The following is a 19,173-nucleotide window of genomic DNA, read 5'->3' as shown; positions in this document are numbered from 1 at the left end:
ATAAAGTGGGCGTGTTTCCCTTCCCCCTATTCTATGGGCTGTACTTGGTTCCTTGTCTTATATATTCTTACCAATTCAGAAATTTTCAATTAACTGCAGGTGTTGTCCATTGAGACCTTTTTTTCCCTTCTAACAGTGCATACTTTTGATGTGTTTCTTGTTGCGTTTTTGATAGAGAAGTTGTTTTTAATTATTGTTTACGAAGCATACTACTGGTTGTATATTTCTTCATGTCAGATTTCTCCATAAGTGGGTAAATTCTAACTATAAAATACAGAAGTACATTTTTCTTTTTCTAGATAAGTTACTAGCTTTAAAAAGTAAATATGAAATGTAATCTTGGGTAGCATTGATCTGTTTTCTCCTGCCATGTATGTTATCAATGGCTTGAACCGTTTTCTTTGCTAACAGTTACATCATGTCATGTGATAGGTGCAGTGTGATGTGTTGCTCTAAAAATAAGGCAAGGTAAAAATGCTCATCCCTTGGAAATTTAAAAAATGTATTGTAAGTGTGAGATAACGATCCTCAGTCATGGAATTTTGAATTGGATTTCTACTAGGTTTAGCTAAAAAGTGTACAGTTCTTTTGACCTTTAGAATATTTGGTGTTATTTGCTTGTGACCTCTGAACTTGAGGTGGTTTGACTTTATTTTTGAAGTGTGAACTACTTGGAAACATTAGCTTTTATGTTAGTTTTTTTTTCTTTTTGGTGTTTTGAGACAGAGTGTCTCTGTGTAGCCTTGGCTATCCTGGACTTGCTTTGTAGACCAGGCTGGCCTCTGCCTCACAAGTGCTAGGATTAAAGAGGTGCACCATCACACCCAGCTGCTTTCACATTAATTTTTTAAATCTTTATTCTCCTGAAGGTAGTTATCATGTAAGTGTATATGAAGTAAATATTTATGATTTGTTTCTGTACACAATTAAAGAGTCATCAGTTGAGGTGAGGTTGCCCACGCCCAGCATCAGAGATTCAGAGGCAGGCAGATCTCAGTGAGTTCAAGTTAGCCAGGTCTGCAAAGTAAGAGTCCAAGACAGCTAGGGCTACACAGAGAAACCCTGTCTCAAACAAACAAACAAACAAACACCCAACCAGCCAATCAAAACAACAAAAAAAGTAATTTATATACAGATTTGGGGATACTTAGAGTTTTGGCCTTTCTGCGGATATACCGGGTTGCTGCATTTTTCCTGAAAACCTTGCTCAGACCATTAGTATCTGACTTACCATGCTTTACTGTAATGTTGAGTCTGCAGAGTGCTCTTTGATTTTTTTGGTAATTTACTACCCTGTTGAGGAAAATTCTGGAAGCTAGAAAACAGTTTTAATTGTGAACTTTTAAAAGTGAACAAATTTTAGGTTTGCTGTGTTTGGTAGCTGTTTTTTTTTTTTTTTTTTTTTTTTTTGTTTTGTTTTGTTTTGGTTTTTTTTTTTGTTTTTCGAGACAGGGTTTCTCTGTGTAGCCTTGGCTGTCCTGGACTCACTTTGTAGACCAGGCTGGCCTCGAACTCACAGCGATCCGCCTGCCTCTGCCTCCCGAGTACTGGGATTAAAGGCGTGCGCCACCACGCCCGGCTCGTGTTTGGTAGCTGTTTAATGTGATCTGCAAAAACATAGGGTTGGTGATGCCTGTTTTTTCAAAGGTATTTTAGTATTGAGTAGTTGTAGTTGTGAGTGAAATTGTTTTGTTGTTATAGAAATAATTTTTCAGAACAGTCTTTAAAACAGTCTATACTGTATACAGAAAGCTTTGGGTTTAAACAGTAATCTTTGTTTTTTTCTATTCAGATTCTTTGGGTGGGGGCGGTTCCTAGGGATCATCTCCTCCACCACCCTTTTTTGGTGAGGCAGTTAGGACACAGAAATGAAAGTGATTTTCTGGAAAAATTGTTATATATATATTTGTACTGCCCCTGGTTCCAAGACCTGTCTATTCCTTGGTCTGGATGGAATAGTCTGGATTAAGTATGTTGTGGTGCTGACTAGCAGTTATCTCTGGTTGTTTCTATGACCCCTAACTACTCAGTCTACAAATAACACTCAAAAGATACTGCTTCCTATCTCTTGGAGTGTTGATGGCCTCTATTCTCAACCCTTTCCTAGTCTGCCTTTTGTTGTTGTTGACCTCAATTTTGAGCTCACCATCTTGGGTAATGAGAGGCACCAAGAAGAGCCATACTTTGAGATGAGGGGCTGCACTCTGATAGTGGTGTATGGCTTCTCTTTTTTGTTTCGTCAGTAAGCTAGTGTGGAATTTCTTAGGTTAGAAACTAAATATGTCCGGCTATAGATTAAAAAAAAATCTAAAGACAACTAAGTTTTTTGTTTTTTGTTTTTTGTTTTTTTTTTTAGGTAAAGGAAAAGGTCTGAATCTTGTTTGCACTAGACAATCAGCAGTTCAGGTGTTGGGGCCAATTTATTTGAGACACCTGCACTGTATTCCAAGGAAAGGACACTAATGAAAAATGCCCTTCCTGAGACCAGAACAGCCTAATCAGTGAAGATAGGAGCTAATTTAAAACGAAGAAACTCTTTTAAAAGTAAACAGTGACGAGCCAGGCACAGTGGTGCACAACTGTTATCCCAGTACTCAGGGAGGCAAGCAGGCAGATCTCTGAGTTCGAGGCCAGCTTGGCCTACAAAGTGAGTCCAGGACAGCTAAGGCTACATAGACAACCATTTTTTCGGAGGGAAAAACAATAAATAAACAGTGAAGATAATACTCTGAAATTTGTTTGTGCTCATTACAGGTCTTGGGTTTTGGTTGGTGAGGTATTGGAAATACGTAGCTAGATAATAGCAGTTTCCCAAAAACTTAGACTCACAAGTGTTGGAATAGACTTTTTTTTCTTTGTGTTAAGCTTTTTCTGATTTTTGATAGGGTAAAGGAAAAGCCAAAATGTTAAGTTGTGGAAATAAACTTGCCCAAATTAAAGAGCATAGCTCATGAATGAAAAACAAGTGTGGAAACCAGACAAAATGGCACACATCTTTAATCCCTGTATAGACAAGGCAGATGGATCTCTGAATTTTAGGCCAGCCTGGTCTACATAGTAAGTTTCAGGACAACCAGAGTGTCATAGTTGAGACCCTGTTTCAAGAAAGAAAAACTTAGTCTGCAAGAAAAATTTAATGATTGTATATGAATATTTTAATGAACATTGTAAACATTTATGAACTAAGAAGGTTTTTTCCCCCCAAGGTGAAGGACCTCTTAAGTTTGTTAGTTTTGTTTGTGTTTTCGTTTTTTGAAAGGGAGTTTCTCTGTGTTATCTTGGCTGAACTGAACTTGGCTTTTTAGACCAGGTTGGCTCGAACTCCAGTGATCTGTCTGCCTCTGCCTCCCAAGTGCTGGGATTAAAGGCATGTACCACTCTGCCCGGCTTGGTTTTGTTGGGTTTGTTTGCTTATTTCAGATTTTAAAATAGATTTTTAAAATTAGGTATGTGTATGTGTGTGTCTGTATGTGGGTATGTGAGAGTGTAGATGCGCATGGAGGCCAGAGACAGGTGGTTGTGAGCTGCTTGATGAAGGTGCTAGGAACCTTTAAGTTCTCTTAATGGCCCTCTGTGCCCCCTCCCCCTTTAAACTCTTAATCTTCTATTGGCTACCACAGTTCAGAAAATAGTAATTGTTTAATAAAAGCTGCTTTTTGTTTGTGGTGCTAAGCTGTAATGCCAACCTTTAGTTTTTCAACACATGGTTTATTAGGCAGGCCTCCGACTCACTATGGCTAACTTAAGAGCCTCGCATCAGCCTTCTGGGTGCCGAGGTTATAGGTGTGTGCCAGCATAAAGAACGATTTTTCACAAGTTTGCTTTCCTAAGATTTCAAACCAGCTTCATAGAATTTGAGCATTATAATGACCACAGAATTATTTATACAGTTACTGGCCCTGAGTTTGTTGTTGTGCTTTAATTCTTTTTTTTTTTTTTTTAAAGATTTATTTATTATTTATACAGTGTTCTGCCTGCATGTATGCCTGCAGGCCAGAGGAAGGCATCAGATCTCAGTGTAGATGGTTGTGAGTCACCATGTGGGTGCTGGGAATTGAACTCAGGACCTTTGGAAGAGCAGCCAGTGCCCTTAATCTCTGAGCCATCGCTCCAGCCCCCTGTGCTTTAATTCTTGTTCTCAGTTTTTGTATTTAAATTTCTTCTCTAAATGATGGAGTCAGGGAATATAAAGTAGAGCTAAATTCAGTGTAATTTTTGTTGCTGAAGTTGTTACCTGAACCAGAAATCTGAGTGGAGATTTTAGAAAAGTTTAGAAAGAGTTGCTTAAGTTGCTTGAGGGGCAGGAAATTAATGAAGTCCCTTACCTTTTATTTTCTTTTTTAAAAAATAAATAAATAAACAAATAGAGCAGTTTAAGGTCAGTTGGAGGGGAGTGTTGAGGAATAAGAAGATTGAGTAACAATATGAGAGTGGATACCCAGGTGTCCTCACCACCTGCTGTTTGGCCTTGATTGAGTGCTTGTTAGTACTTCAAGAGAGTGTGAAGGGGATTAACATTTATTAGTGCAGAGATTTTATCGAAGTGTGTGTGTGTGTGTGTGTTTTGTGTGATAAGGAGTGTAGCTTAGTAGAATACTTAGCTCTTGTGAGTTCCTGGGTGGGATCTCTAGACACACACAAACACATGTATGAACAAGCACATGCACAAGGAAATATTTAAGTCTTGAAAGTTTCACTCAGCTATTTATATTTGGAGAATAGGGTTAGTCTGTCTCTCTGTCTCTTCTCTCTCTGTGTGTGTGTGTGTGTGTGTGTGTGTGTGTGTACATATATGTATGTGTACATATGTGTATATAGATATATATGTACACATACATACATTTATTGTAGTTGGTAATTTATTCCACACCATATACTCTTGAACCTCTCAGTAGAACAAACGAAGGCAGTTAGTATTAATTTTTAACGTTTTTCTGGCACTGAAAAATATATTTAATCATTAATTCAATTTAAAGGAATAAAGTAGGCTTTAGTTGGATTTCTGGAATTTGTGAACCCTGAAGAATAACCCTTTTCTTTTTGAATTGGCTTGGGCTCTTCAAGAAGTCTTACATTTTAGGACTGTTCAAAAACCACTAGGCTTGTTAGAGATAAGCATTCTGTATTTGGCCGAGCCTGGTGGTGCACGCATTTAGTCTTCAATCCCAGCACTCAGGAGCAAGTGGATCGCTGTGAGTTTGAGGCCAGCCTGGTCTACAAAGTGAGTCCAGGACAACCAAGGCGACACAGAGAAACCTTGTCTTGAAAAACAAACAAACAAACAAAAAAAAAAAAAAAAAGAGAGAGAGAGAGAAAATAGAGAGGCATCTCAGGGTTAGTCTGAGATCTGCTTAGATGGAGGTCAGAGAAGGCATCCACAGGAAGGGTGGGTTTAAACTATTTTAAAAATATTACAGTACTCCCAGGAAAGTACTTCCGGTTGGGTAGATTCCTAGAAGTACCGTTGCTAGATAAAAAGTTTGAGTAATTGCGTTTAAAATTTGGTAGACATTGTGTGCCTTCAAAGTGTAATAAATAGTTAAAAAGTTTTCCAAACAGTTGTAGAGCACATTTCTAATCCCAGCACATAGGAGTCAGTGGCAGGCAGGTCTCTGTGAGTTCTAGATCAGCCAGGGCCATATAATGAAACCTTGCCTTAAATTTTCCAGTTCAGGTAGAGGTATTTATTTGGCTATGTGAATGAGTGGATCTTAAGATTGAAAGGCTTATCCAATATTCAGTTGGTAAATACTTTAGACTGTGTCACCTCAAGACCAGATATTCCAATTAACTCCTAGTGGATCTGCACCTGATTCATCCAGTGTAAATGCGTGGGCTATTTAGCGTATATTGGTCTGGTCTGCTAGCACTGTGCTGCTTGTAGAAAATTTACCACGAACCATCCTGTATTTAAGAAATGCATAGCCTAGGCTGGAGAGATGGCTCAGGTTAAGAGCACTGTCTGCTCTTTCGTAGGTCCCGAGTTCAATTCCCAGCAGCCACATGGTGGCTCACAACCATCTATAATGAGATTTGGTGCTCTCTTCAGGCCTGCAAGTGTACAGGCAGGCAGAGCATTGTATACATAATAAATACATAAACAAAAAAATGCATAGCCTAAAGAATAATGAACTGAAATCTGTGAGTTTGTGTTATACTGTTTATGCCCAGAGTGTCAGGGGAGAACAGATGATGAGGTCCTGAGGGAGCAATGGCTGGAATACATACTGGCATGGCCTTGTAATTGGAGCTAAACCTTGAAAGAGTAGATTGGGTAAAGATAAAGGAGGAGCCCGGAATTATATATTCAGGTGAGCGTAGTGAGGACAGAACGTAAAGAGCTTCCAATGATATTCAATGCTAAGAGAGTAGATAGAGAATTTGAAATTTATTCTTAGTCTAAGCATAACATAATATTTGATTTTTCTCCTTCCCTCCATTCTTGCCTTTGATGTAGTCATTATGACAGTGGAGGCAAGATTGGAGACTTGTTGAGACTGGATGAAAGAAAGAAGAGGAGCTGGAGATTATTACTACTAGTGCCTTAATTATTGTGCATAATGAGGTTCTGAAGTAAGGCAGTGGCACTGAAAATGTAGTGAATGTGCTGATCATTCTGCCACTGACCACCTTTCCCCTTGGCTTTTAAAATTTTTGAGTGTCCTACACTGCTTCTATGTTTCAGGATGGAGTTGCTGTCCCACCTGTTAGCTCAAGTGTCTATCTTATGGGAAGCTGGGGTAGACAGAGTCCATGTCCATTTCAAATACTTCCAGGACCCTTGAGTCCTGTGAGTTGGTTGCACGAAGTGTGGAGTAAGCTGTAGCCACCCTCAGAATCACTCAATGTTTTTCTCTCTTGGAAACTTTTTTTTTGGACCAGGTTTCTCTTGTAGTCCTGGCTGTCCTGGACAGCAAATGCCTTTAACAGAGCCATCTTACTGTCCCACTCCTTTTCTATTTTTGTTTTGTTTTGTTTTTGAGACAGGGTTTCTCTGTAGTCTTGGCTGACCTAGACTCACTTTGTAGACTAGGCTGGCTTCGAACTCACAGCGATCCGTTTGCCTTTGCCTCCTGAGTGAGATTAAAGGTGTGCGCTGCCACATCCCCTTGTTTTTGTTTATAATTTAAATACAGGGTTTTTCTGTGTTGCCATGACTGTCCTGGAACTTGCTCTATGGACAGGCTGAACTCAGAAAGATCTGCCTGCCTCTAACTCCTGAGTGGTGAGAACCACCACCACCTGGCTTTTCTTAACACATAAAGATAAAACATAAAAATCTCTCTTCACACCTAATTTATATCTTATGACATTAGTGAGACTAATGTTTAGTGTCTCTTGTAGTCCATGGTTTGACATTAGTAGACATATAATGAGGTGTTTGTGTTAGAGGACAAACCACTGATTGAAATCACTTACATAGGGAATATTTATTGAAGGGCAGAAATTGGTTTTGAGTATAGTGATGGAACAGTTTGGTTTTCTTTCTTTCTTTCTTTTTTTTGGTTTTTCGAGACAGGGTTTCTCTGTGTAGTCTTGGCTGTCCTGGACTCACTTTGTAGACCAGGCTGGCCTCGAACTCACAGCGATCGGCCTGCCTCTGCCTCCCGAGTGCTGGGATTAAAGGCGTGTGCTACCATGCCCGGCTTGGTTTTCTTTATTTCTTTATTTTATTTCTTTATTTTCTTTGCTATAGGATTCTTAATTGCATGAATTCTACTTAGACTTGTTTTCCTCTGCACAGCCTACCTTGACAACTTCTGCGTGGCTTCCTTTACTGGATCTTGTTATCCTTTGTTAGGTGCTCAGTACAGTGCTTTCACTGATATGCATTTTAATAAATATGTATTGGAGATAATAGATAGTAGGTGTTCTCATTGACTTTCCTCTAAAGACTAAAATTTAAGTTTTAATGTTAGCAGTTAGGGTCCTTTCATATTAATTCTAGCCTTGAACTCTGTTTACTGTAAAAATTTTAAGTATGAGCCTGGGGCTAAAGATGGCTCAGCTGTGAAGAGCACTTCCTGTTCTTTGACAGGACCAGGGAGCTTGGTTCCTAGCACCTACATGAGGCTGCTCACTGGAAACTCATAGGCACACCCATATATACATAGATTAAAAAAATAACTTAGGAGATTTTGCCTTTGCAACTTAGTAGTTGTGTGACCTTGAGAGAATTACTTATCTTGGAACATGTTTTCCTCATTCATAAAATAAGGACAGTAGGACTTACTAAACAATGGTACTGTGAAGATTAAAAAAGGGTTATGTAAAACAGAACATTGACTAACTTTAATGTTTGTAAACAGCAGTTTTGCATTTATTTATGTGTATGTAGGCACACTTGTACCATGGCATGTGGGTGGGTGTATACCTGGGTGTGAGAAAGTCAGATGACTTGTTGTGAAAGTTGGGTCTCTCCTACCATTTGGACACCAAGGATAACCCTGAAGAGCTCAAGCTTGTTAGAAAGCCTTCTGAGCCTTCTCTATGGCCCCATGAACAGCACTCTTAGTAACCTCTCCTCCAGTTAGGGTACGCTAAGTAATTATGAAACATTTTCAGTTAAGAGCCTCAATTGCCTTATGAAACTGTTAAGGTAGTCAGACTCACATTAAAAAATGATTTTGTTGCCCTTCTGTAGCTTATTTCACACTAGGTATGCATTTATTTTGATATTTAAGATTGTACCACCAGGTAGTGGTGGCAGTGGCGGTGCTACCACACACCTTTAATCCCAGCACTTGGGAGGCAGAGGCAGGCGGGTCTCTGAGTTTGAGGCCAGCCTGGTCTACAAAGTGAGTCCAGGACAGCCAAGGCTACACAGAGAAACGCTGTATCAGAAAAAAACAAAAACAAAGTCTGTGTAGCTTCCGGTTATTTGATTACAGATACACTTTGTAGTTCCTCTCCTCCTAAAGCTGTAATATGCCGGCTGATTTATTCAGTTGATGAGATTTTCTTCTAACAAAACTAGTTTGTATTTGAAGGCCTGTTTTGGGGAACTCTTAATTATCTCCGTGATGGTGCCTAACGATTATGGTATCATCTAGATACCATGTAAGCATGTAAAAGACTTACCTGTCAAGGAATTTTGCTTTTCTTAGAGTTAGTAAGCTGGCTGTTGGGAAACACTCAGATACTGAGTTGACTTTAAGTGCATCATATAGTTTAAGCAGGAAGGAAAGGTAAGAAGAGTCTGAGTAGCCAGAGAGGTTTTTGTGGAGCTGCTAGGGATTGTGGCCTTTGGGACTAAAGGAATAGAAAGGTCTTTGAGGAAGATATAGCACTATAGTAAAATTAGTGAGTCAGGGTCTCTGGGGACAGAGTTTCTGGTCCATGATATCCTGGTGTACTCTGGCCCTGATGTTATTTTTAGGTTTCTTCTTGAGGAATTTGAACTTGTGGGAAAAGCAGTGTGGCAACTTTGAGACTATGGAAGTGAGGTGATGGAAGAGTAATGCATAGTTGGCAGGGCTGAAGGTAGCAGTCAGGAAGCCCTTAGGATGATCTGGGTGTGGCTTGTGCAAGGCATGGTCTGCACTGGTGGAGCTATTAATACAGAGCCTGAGAAATGAAAGAACTTGATCTTAAGGTGAAATTAGCATGGATAAGAGAGCTTTCTCAGTATGTTGTGTTTGTAAATATTACATTTTTAAATATACCATTTGACTTTCGTGTAGACTGAGCCCTTTCACATTTCTGGTTCAAGTTCAAGCTTTTAAAGGATATTTTGCTTTGATGACAGTCTGAGAGGTTTTCATTGCATAGTTGTGCTCATGTATTGATTAATCCTTGCTCTCCACATTGTTTTTTTTTGTTTTGTTTTGTTTTGTTTTTTTGTTTGTTTGTTTTTTTAGCTTGTAATCCATCTGTCCAACTGGTCTCTGTAGAACTCAGCTCACATTTGAGAAACTGATAATGATAAACAGTTTCTCAAGCCTGAGTAAATGCTGGCCATTCATGACAGTGTTTCAAACTACATTCTTTATATTAACCATATTAGTATGTACTGTGGTTTTTCTTCATGCCATTTCTCGCTAGAAAGGAACATCACCATTTTCTTGTCCTTGTCTTTGATACTGAAATTTTAACTAATGTTTATAGCTCAACTGAAATCTTGACAAGTTTTTGTATATGCTTTTTTAACCTTCTTGCACTTAAAAAAGGTGTTCTTATGAGCTGGAGAGATGGCTCAGCAGTTAAAAGCACTGGTCTTCCAGAGGACCCAGGTTTAATTCCCAGCACCCACATGGCACCTTACAACTACCTGTAACTCCTGTTCTAGGAGATCTGATACCCTCATTCAGACATAACATGCAGGCAAAACATGGATGTACATAAAATAAGGATAAATAATTTTTGCTTTGTGTAGAGTAGTGAGGTAATGGTGAGAAAACCCTAATAGGAACAGTAGAATTTTTTTATTTTTTGGTTTTTTGAGACAGAGTCTCTCTGTGCTAGCCTTGGCTGTCCTGGACTCGATTTGTAGACCAGGCACTGGCCTTGAACTCACAGCAATCTGCCTGCCTCTGCCTCCCGAGTGCTGAAATTAAAGGCGTGTGCCACCACGCCCGGCCAGGAACAGTAGGATTTTTTTTTTTTAATGATACTATTTTTTTAATTGAAAAATAAAATCATTCATATTAGAAAAGTAGGATTTTTAAAATCTGATTTTTGCTTTCATTTTCAGTATAAGTGTGGTTTATTGTAATACTTGGCTTATTGGCTAGCCAGATTGCCTTAACCCTTCAGCTTGGGTCTCCCCCCCTTTCTCTCCTTTCCCCTCCCCCAATTGTACATGTTTACAGGTAAGTCTGCATTTGAGTTGCTGACTAGAGAATTACAAGGAATAAAAATGTTCGTATTTTTAGGGTCTGACTTAAAGTACTCAGAAGAGCACTGGGGAGAGATTTTAATCTCTAGTTAAAATTTCTTAGGGAGTTTTAGTTTTACTTTGTTGTTGTTGAGGGTGCACTTGATTTTGGGGGAGGCACCTAACTATTAAATTGGAGATTCTGTTAGACACTCTGCAACAGAGCACAAAATTGCCCTTCACTCCCCACCATAACAAAAATTTCTAATCCAAGATTTTAGCAATGCTGCAGTTGAGGAATTCTCCCTCTGGGTATATGTTTTTGTTTTACAGGTGACACTTGTAGTGCATTAAGGAGTTTGTCCTCGAAACTGTGTGACAATTAAGAATAATAGCACCCGGGCTGGAGAGAGCACTGCTCTCCCAGAGGCCTGAGTTCAACTCCCAGCAACCACGCGGTGGCTCACAACCCTCTATAATGAGATCTGATGCCCTCCTCTGGCCTGCAGGGGTACAAGCAGGCAGAGCACTATAAATAAATCTTTAAACAACAAAAATGAATAATAGAACCACAACATAGGACTTGTATAGTTGTGTTTTGTCCGGTCTTGCATTCCTCAGGATGATGCTGTGTATGGTAATAGTAGTTCTATGTCTTGTTTTCAAGACAGGATCTCTCTGTGTAGCCTTGGCTGGCCTCGAACTCACAGCGATCCTCCTCCCTTTGCCTCCCAAGTGTTGGGATTAAAGGCATGCTGCACCATGCCTGGCTTTGTTTTCTGAGATAGGGTTTTTCTGTACGGACCCGACTGTCCTAGAACTCTCTCTGTAGTCAAAGCTGGCCGTGAACTCACAGAGATCCTCCTGCATCTTCCTCTTGCGTGCTAGGATTAAAGGTGTGTGCTACCACTTCTTGGATTATGTGACTCTCCATTAGGGAAGCTTTCTAAATATTTTTTCAATTAAAACTTTGTACATGTGTGGGTGTGCCACAGTGTATGTGTAGAGGGCAGAGATAACCCATAGGAGTCTGGTCTCCCCTTTCACCCAGTGGGTTCTGGGATCAAATTCAGGTGGTTAGCTTTGGAGCCCACTCCTTAACTGGCTGAACTATCTTGTCAGCTCTTCCAAATGTGTTTTCTGAAGGCATTTTTTCCCATCTATTTCTAAAATACTGCTTTGGAATTGAGATACTATACCCAACTCACTTTTCTATAACTAGACCTTGCTTTGGTGATTCTTTCCTTTTGTTCCTACAAACTTGCTTCACAAAATTAATTTATGGCAGTGACAGCAGGTACTGCACAGTTTTTGTTTTTGCTTTTTTTCTGAGATAGGGTCTCATTGCACAACCTTGTCTGGCCTGCCTCGGCCTCCCTAGTGCTGGGATCATAGGCATGTACCACAATGTCCAGATGAGCATCTGTTCTTGTCAGATTGTCAACTATTAGATTAGCTAAAAATGAGCATATATCAGACTTGAATTCCCTATTCTGTATATATAATTTGACTTTTAGCTCCGTCAATAAATTGGAAATATAATCCTAGTCCTAAATATACCGCCCATGTATGAGTTAATTATAGCCTTTAATTCCTAGGATCTTTTAAAGAAAGATGACTTATCATAAGCTTAAAGAGTGACTTAAATTTTTTGTAATTTTTTATTTTATGTGCATTGGTGTTTTGCCTGTGTCAGATCTTGGGAGTTAAGGGCAGTTGTGAGCCGCCATGTGGGTGCTGGGAATTGAACCTGGGTCCTTTGGAAGAGCACTGAGTGTTCTTAACCATTGAGCCATCTCTTCAGCTCTGATTTTAAAAATTTCAAAATTTAATTAATGTGCATAAATGTTTTTGCCTGCGTATGTGTCTGAGCCCCACATGGATGCTTGGTGTGTGTGGAGGTCAGAAGAGGGTATTGGACCCCCTGGACCTGGAGTTACAGACCATTGTGAGATGCTGTATGTGGGTGGTGAGAACCAATCCCAGGTTCTCTGGAAGAGCAACCAGTACTCTTAACTAGCGAGCTATCTTTCCAGCTCCTAGTTTGACAGAGTTTTGTTGTTTTATTTATTAAACAATTTCTGGCCTCCTTTCCCCCATTTTAAAAAATATAGTTGTGTTTGTGCTGCGCGTGTGTGTGTGCGCGCGCGTCTCACATGTGTGCTTCAGTGTGTGTGTGGAGACTAGAGCACACTCTTGTAGAGTTGATTCTCTCCTACTTTTGTATTCACTGGTTCTGGGATTCAATCTGATTAGTAATTCTGAGCTGTCTTGGTTTTACATTGTTAAGTGATACTTTTTGGGGATTTATAGAATTGACATTGCTGTGATTGTTTTCATCAACATTTTGCTTAGTTTGTTAAATTTAACAATGGTTTGTTAAATTTTACTATGGTCGCTGGGCAATAGTGGCACACGCCTTTAATCCCAGCACTAGGGAGGCAGAGGCAGGTGAATCTCTTTGAGTCCGAGGCCAGCCTGGACTACAGAATTACTTAGTTGAGACACTGTCTTGAGTTTAATAAGGAAAGAAAGTGTACTATAATGTTTTCCTCTACTTGTATTTTAGGCTTTTAAAAACGTTTTCCTATTCTATTGCTTTTATTAACAAGTAATACCTTTTTCTGGTGTAGACATTAGAAAGGATAAGTTATTAATTACTACATACCTGATAAAATGAACTTCCTAAATTGCATAACACTTGTTTTTTGTTTAACAAAACATTTTATATCAGTAAACACAGATAGGCAATGCTGTTCTGTGTTGCATATATCCCATTATCTGAATATTTGTGATTTAAATTCTTGGTCATCTAGTTGGTTTTCCTTTTAAAACTTAATCTAATTTTGGTGGCTGGAGAGTTGGCTCCATGGTTAAGAGTACTTGTTCTTGCTGAAGACCTGGGTTAGGTTCCTTAGCACCAGCACCCACCCTGCCTCACATCTCTGTAACTCCAGTTCTAGGGAATCTCATGCTCTTGTGACTTCTGAGAGCAATAGACATGCATGTGGTGCACATACGTGAAACAAAACACTCATACACATTACAAAGTTCTAAAAAAAGTAATTTTTAGTTTTTGAGGTAAGTTCTTATGTAGCCCAAACTGGGCTTAGACTTTTCTATGTAATAGAGCTTGTCCTTGAACTGATCCTTCTGTTTCTACTCATTAAATGCTAGGATTCCTGGTATGTGGCACCACACCTTGTTTGTTTTCCATTTACAGTCTTAAATTCAGGTGTTGCTTTATGGCAGTTGTGACTAATGAAAATTTGGTAAGTGCCATATCCAGTGTTTTGGCTCTTCTTCCTGTGTGTATGAGTCCTTAGTACAATGAGTTTTGCTTTGTTTTTCGAGACAGAGTTTCTTTGTGTAACAGTCCTGGCTGTCCTGGAATTCACTTTGTAGACCAGGCTGGTCTCTAATTCAACAGATTCACCTGCTTCTACTTCCTAAATGCTGGGATTGCAGGTGTGCACCATCATGCTTGGCTAGTATAATGGTATTTTAGCAAAGTCTTTGCTTTATATATATATGGGCTAGAGAGATGGCTTGTTGGGAACACTTGATGCTGTCCCAGAGGACCTGACTTGGTTTCCCAGCAACCATTCAGTTGCCTGAAACTCTAGCTCTAGAGGATCTGATGCCTTCTTCTGGCCTCTGTGGCTACCCCCTCCTCTTCTACTGACATGTGTGTATGTGCTGCTGCTCCCCCCCCCCCTCCTCCTCTCTCCCAACCCCCCCCCCCCCATCTTATTCTTATTCTTACTGGAAATTTCTTTTCAACATTAGTCTCACTTTGTAACCCTGGCTGACCTAGAACTTACTGTGTAGAGGAGGTTGGCATCAAGTTCACAGAGCTCTGCCTGCTTCTGCTTCTTTGAGTGTTGGGATTAATAGTATGCACCACCAGAACCAGTGAATTTATTTCTTATACATTAACTTTTTGTGTCCAGATTATAATAACCAAATATTGGCCAGGCAATAGGCTAAGAAAATTAAAATGTCTTATGTAATCATCCCAGCAGTCTTAAATGGTAGGCGGTATAGGTTTATAACTGGATGAAGAAGCTGAGGGAACAAAATACTTAAGTATTTGATAGCAGGTGGTGATATTACCAGCAGGCCAGGATGTGACCCCTGCTCACTTGAGCCTGTGTTCTCCCTAACTGTGAATACTTGCTCAAAGTGGAAGTTGTGCCTCTCTTTTGGTAGGAGGATTAATATGTGAATACAGACTTGATGGTCTCAGGACTATTTTCACTTTTAGAAATTCTTGAGAATGTAATGGTGGTATCACCTGTAATTTCAGCATTGCAAAAGTGGAGGGAGAAGGAGCTTTTTCAGGAGGAGTCCATGCTGTGTCTCAACCTCTAAGATAAAAGTTATTTGGTTCACTTTTTATACTGTTACATTAAATTCTTTAGCTTGTCTTGCAGTTAATTTACTCATATGTGAGTTTTCTAACAGGCATTTGATTACTTGGTTATGTATAGATTCCAAATGCCGGAACTTAACACACATTCATGTGTATTAAGTTACTGCTAATATGTTTTTTCTTTTTAAAGTTGGGTTGGAGAAATGTTTAAGCTCATGGTACCATTTTTCAAAATACTGATTTTCACTTGAAAACCCTGATTTTTGTCATTGTCAGCAAATATTAATGATTTTCCTTGAGATGGGTTTTGCTTTGTTCATTTTGTAAGGAAAATTGCTAATGACTCAGGTTTTTGTTGTTGTTTGTTTATTGAGATAAGGTCTAGCTAAGTATCTCAGTCTGGCATCAAACACTCCATCTTGAGGCAGCCAGGCCATGTTCCTGTGCTTTGCATTCAAGTTTGAATAATCATAGCTCATCTGTCTATTCTGTCATAAAGATAGTATTCCATGAGCTGGAGGGATGGCTTAGCAGTAACCAGTTCTTGCTGATTTCCCAGAAGACCCTGGTTCAGCTCCCAGATCTAGTTCTAGGGTATCCCATGTCGTCTTCTGGCCCCCTTTGGCATGAGCATGTAGTTGTTGCACATGCATGCAGTGCATATACATATATGGAGGAAGAATACACATGCACATAAAAATAAGTAAGTTTTTATAAAAAAAGATAGTATTCTATGAAGAAGACTGGTTCAACTTGGCAACTTAAGAGTGTGTGAGCTGGGTGCAGTGTTATCCTAGCACTCTATTAATTTTTAAAAACTTTTATTTAAGTAATTTATTCAGATTACATCTAAATTGTTATCCCCTCACTTGTATTTTCCCATTCCTCTTCCCTCTTTCATCCTATTCCCCTCCCCTAGGTCTGTGACAGAAGGGGACCTTGTCCCTCACTATAAGATCAAAGCCTATCAGGTCTCTTTCTGGTAGCCTGCTTACTCTTCCATCTGAGTATCATCAGGTCTCCCCACCAAGGGGAAGTGGTCAAATAGGGGGCACCGGAGTTCATGTCCGAGTCAGTCCCTGCTCTCCACACAGTTGTGGAGAATGTGTTGTCCATTGGCTAAATCTGGATAGGGGTTCTAGGTTTATTGCATGCATTGTCCTTGTTGGGTACAGTAGTTTGAGCTGACCCACCTGGGTCCAGGTCCGCCAGCCTTAATGGTCTTCTTTAGGTTTCTAGGACCCTCTGGATCCTTTTATTTCCCCATTCTTCCTTACCTCTCATACCTAAAGTCCCAATAGGAAGTCCTAGTATCTATCTCAATCTCCAGCTAAGTGAAGACTTTCAGGGGACATCTCTGTTGGGCTAGTGTCCAATTATGAGTGAGTATATGCCATGTCTATCTTTTTGGATCTGGGTTAACTCAAGCAGGATCATTTCTGGTTCCATCCATTTGCCTGCAAATTTCAGGATTTCCTTGTTTTTAATAGCTGAGTAGTACTCCATAGTGTAAATCTACCATAGTTTTTTTCTTTTTAATCCATTCTTCAACTGAGGGACATTTAGGTTGTTTCCAGGTTCTGGCTATTACAAATAAGGCTGCTATAAACATGGTTGAACATATGTCCTTGTGTGGTGGAGCATCTTTTGGGTATATTCCAAGCCCTACTCCCAATTTTCTGAGAAAGTGCCAGATTGATTTCCAAAGTGGTCAAACACATTTTTTAAAAGATTTATTTATTTATTATGTATACAGTGTTTTGCCTGCATGTACACCTACAGGCCAGAAGAGAACATCAGATCACATTATAGATGATTGTGAGCCATCATGTGGTGCTGGGAATTGAACTCAGGACCTTTGGAGGAGCAGTCAGTGCATTTAACCTTTAAGCTATCTCTTCAGCGCCAAACAAATGTTTTTAAAAGTAGTTTTTCTATAGACTTGATAAGCCTTTTTTTTTTTTTTTTTTTTTTTTTAAAAACACATACTTTTCCTTTCAACATAGATTTGAAAAATGTACTTGGGGGTAAAGATTTAACAAAATCCTGGTGGAGCTCACCAATTTGTTATGGTCATCCCTGAATACAAAATAACATAGATTTCAGCAGGTTATATTCATGAATGTGACAACAGTTAAAAAAGAAAAAAAAAAGGCCATAAATTTGAAAGGAAAATAAAAAAGCGAGGAGAGGTATATAGAAGGGTTTAGAGGGAGGAAAGGGAAATGATGCAATTATCTGGAAAATTAAAAAAAAAGAAGCTTAAAAAGTAATAAAATCCATAATCTTTATTGTTTCATCAAGAACAGCTCTTAAAAATCAACTAATAGTTTATTCATTTTGTGACTTATACTATAGTGTATGGATACGACTTGAAAAAATTAGTGAAGTCCAGGTGGTCTGGGTTTAATGACAGGCATCTTTACTTGCTGGGTCATCTAACAGGCCCAAGAACATCTTTTTGTGTGTGTGTGTTTTGTTATTTTAACACAAGGTTTCTCTGTGTTATTTTGGCTGTCCTGAACTCGCTTTGTAGACGAGGCTGGCCTCGAACTCAGAGTGATCCGCCTGCCTCTGCCTCCTAAGTGCTGGGATAACAGGCATGCGCCACCACACCAGGCCAGAACATCTTAAATGTAATTGGCATCCTTCTTAAAACTGCAAGTGAAGAGAGATACTGTGACTACTTATTGTTTGGTGCTACTATCTTGGTTCTAAAATACCAGCACTTTCCTTTATGTTTGGTTTTGAACCCTCACTGCAAATGTTAACCCAGGTAAAGGGTAGGTCAGTGGCCTTAAAACACTTTCTGGTTTGAGTTCTATTGCTGGGTCCCACATGGTATCAGAGAACCAAATCCTGCACATTGCCCTTTGACTTTGATATGTGTACCATAGTATGTACACCCTCTGCCGTCTAAGAATAAATAAATATAAAAAATATATATTAAAGGCAAGTGATGTTTTTAGTATTACTGTGAAAACATTGACGTGCAAAATGGTCTTTAAAGGCCGCTGAGATGGGTTAGGTAGATAAAAGTACTTGCAAGCCTGAAGACCTGAATTCCATGTCCAGAACCTACTGTGGAAGAGAAACAGTTTCTAAAAGTTGTTTTCTAATGACCACACTCCCCATAGACATATGTGTGTCTGCAAGCACAAGTGTACATGTACAAACACATACGTACACACACATACACACACTCTAGCAGCAGCAGCCAAATAATTTAGAGGGGAATATTTTTTAGATCTCTAGGGGTACAGAGATTGTGTTTTTAGGGATTGTTGGTGTAGTTCTTTATATAGGTTTCCCTTTGCTTCCAGACCCAGATAGATGACTCAGGAATGAAGAAGAAGCAGTTAATTGAGGTATGTCATTAATTAAGAAAATTAGGCAGGATGAGAAAGTAAAAAGTATATTGAAAGAAGAAAGTGGATTCTGAGTTTTCAAAGGCCTAGAAAGCTGATGAATGCAATTTAGGATTTTTTTTTTTTTTTTTTTTTTTTTTTTTTTTTTTTTGAGAGTTCGTGGTCTTTATTCTAGTAGTTGCTAAGAAAGTGAGTTGAAGAAGAAGACAAAAAGAGAGGATCTTGGGCACTATCAGCATTTTAGATTTCCAAGGAAAAGAGAATAGAATAATAGTGTCAAAGATACCAAGAAAGAAATTATCAAAGTCCACACTACCTAATGCTAGGGAAAAATCAGAACGAGCCTGTTGATTGAATGATAATTTGATAATGAAATTACTGGTTAACTTTTCCAGAGTGATAGGGTGGATCTAAATTCTAGAGGAGTGAAGAGTTTAAGGCAACTCTGAACTATTCTTTTGAAGTGTTTTTTAGGGAAGGGGGAGAGAGTTATGTTGAGCTATTAAAGACAGATTTCCTCGGGGGAGGAGAGCCCAGTAGAAAAGATACTATGTATTAGATGAAAGAAGAAAAAAAAATTAAGGAAGCATATTGATGTTACACTGTGACATAGT

The 19,173-nt window shown here is 39.2% G+C and overlaps 1 protein-coding gene across 7 annotated transcripts in view; it reads left to right on the top strand.

The window, feature by feature from the left end:
* Kansl1 (KAT8 regulatory NSL complex subunit 1) overlaps window positions 1-19,173 on the top strand; it is a 128,752-nt gene that overhangs the window by 26,347 nt on the left and 83,232 nt on the right. For 2 of the 7 annotated variants that reach the window (XM_051158836.1, XM_051158837.1), the window contains one exon: window positions 18,515-18,559. The exons of the other annotated variants lie outside the window; for them this stretch is intronic. The gene's annotated coding sequence lies outside the window, so the exon portion shown is untranslated. The remainder of the gene's footprint in view (window positions 1-18,514; window positions 18,560-19,173) is intronic. 7 annotated transcript variants of the gene reach the window in all.

The sequence above is a fragment of the Acomys russatus genome, chromosome 16, assembly GCF_903995435.1.
Source record: "Acomys russatus chromosome 16, mAcoRus1.1, whole genome shotgun sequence".
Lineage (NCBI taxonomy): Eukaryota > Metazoa > Chordata > Mammalia > Rodentia > Muridae > Acomys > Acomys russatus.
This window is presented reverse-complemented; position numbering and strand designations above follow the sequence as displayed.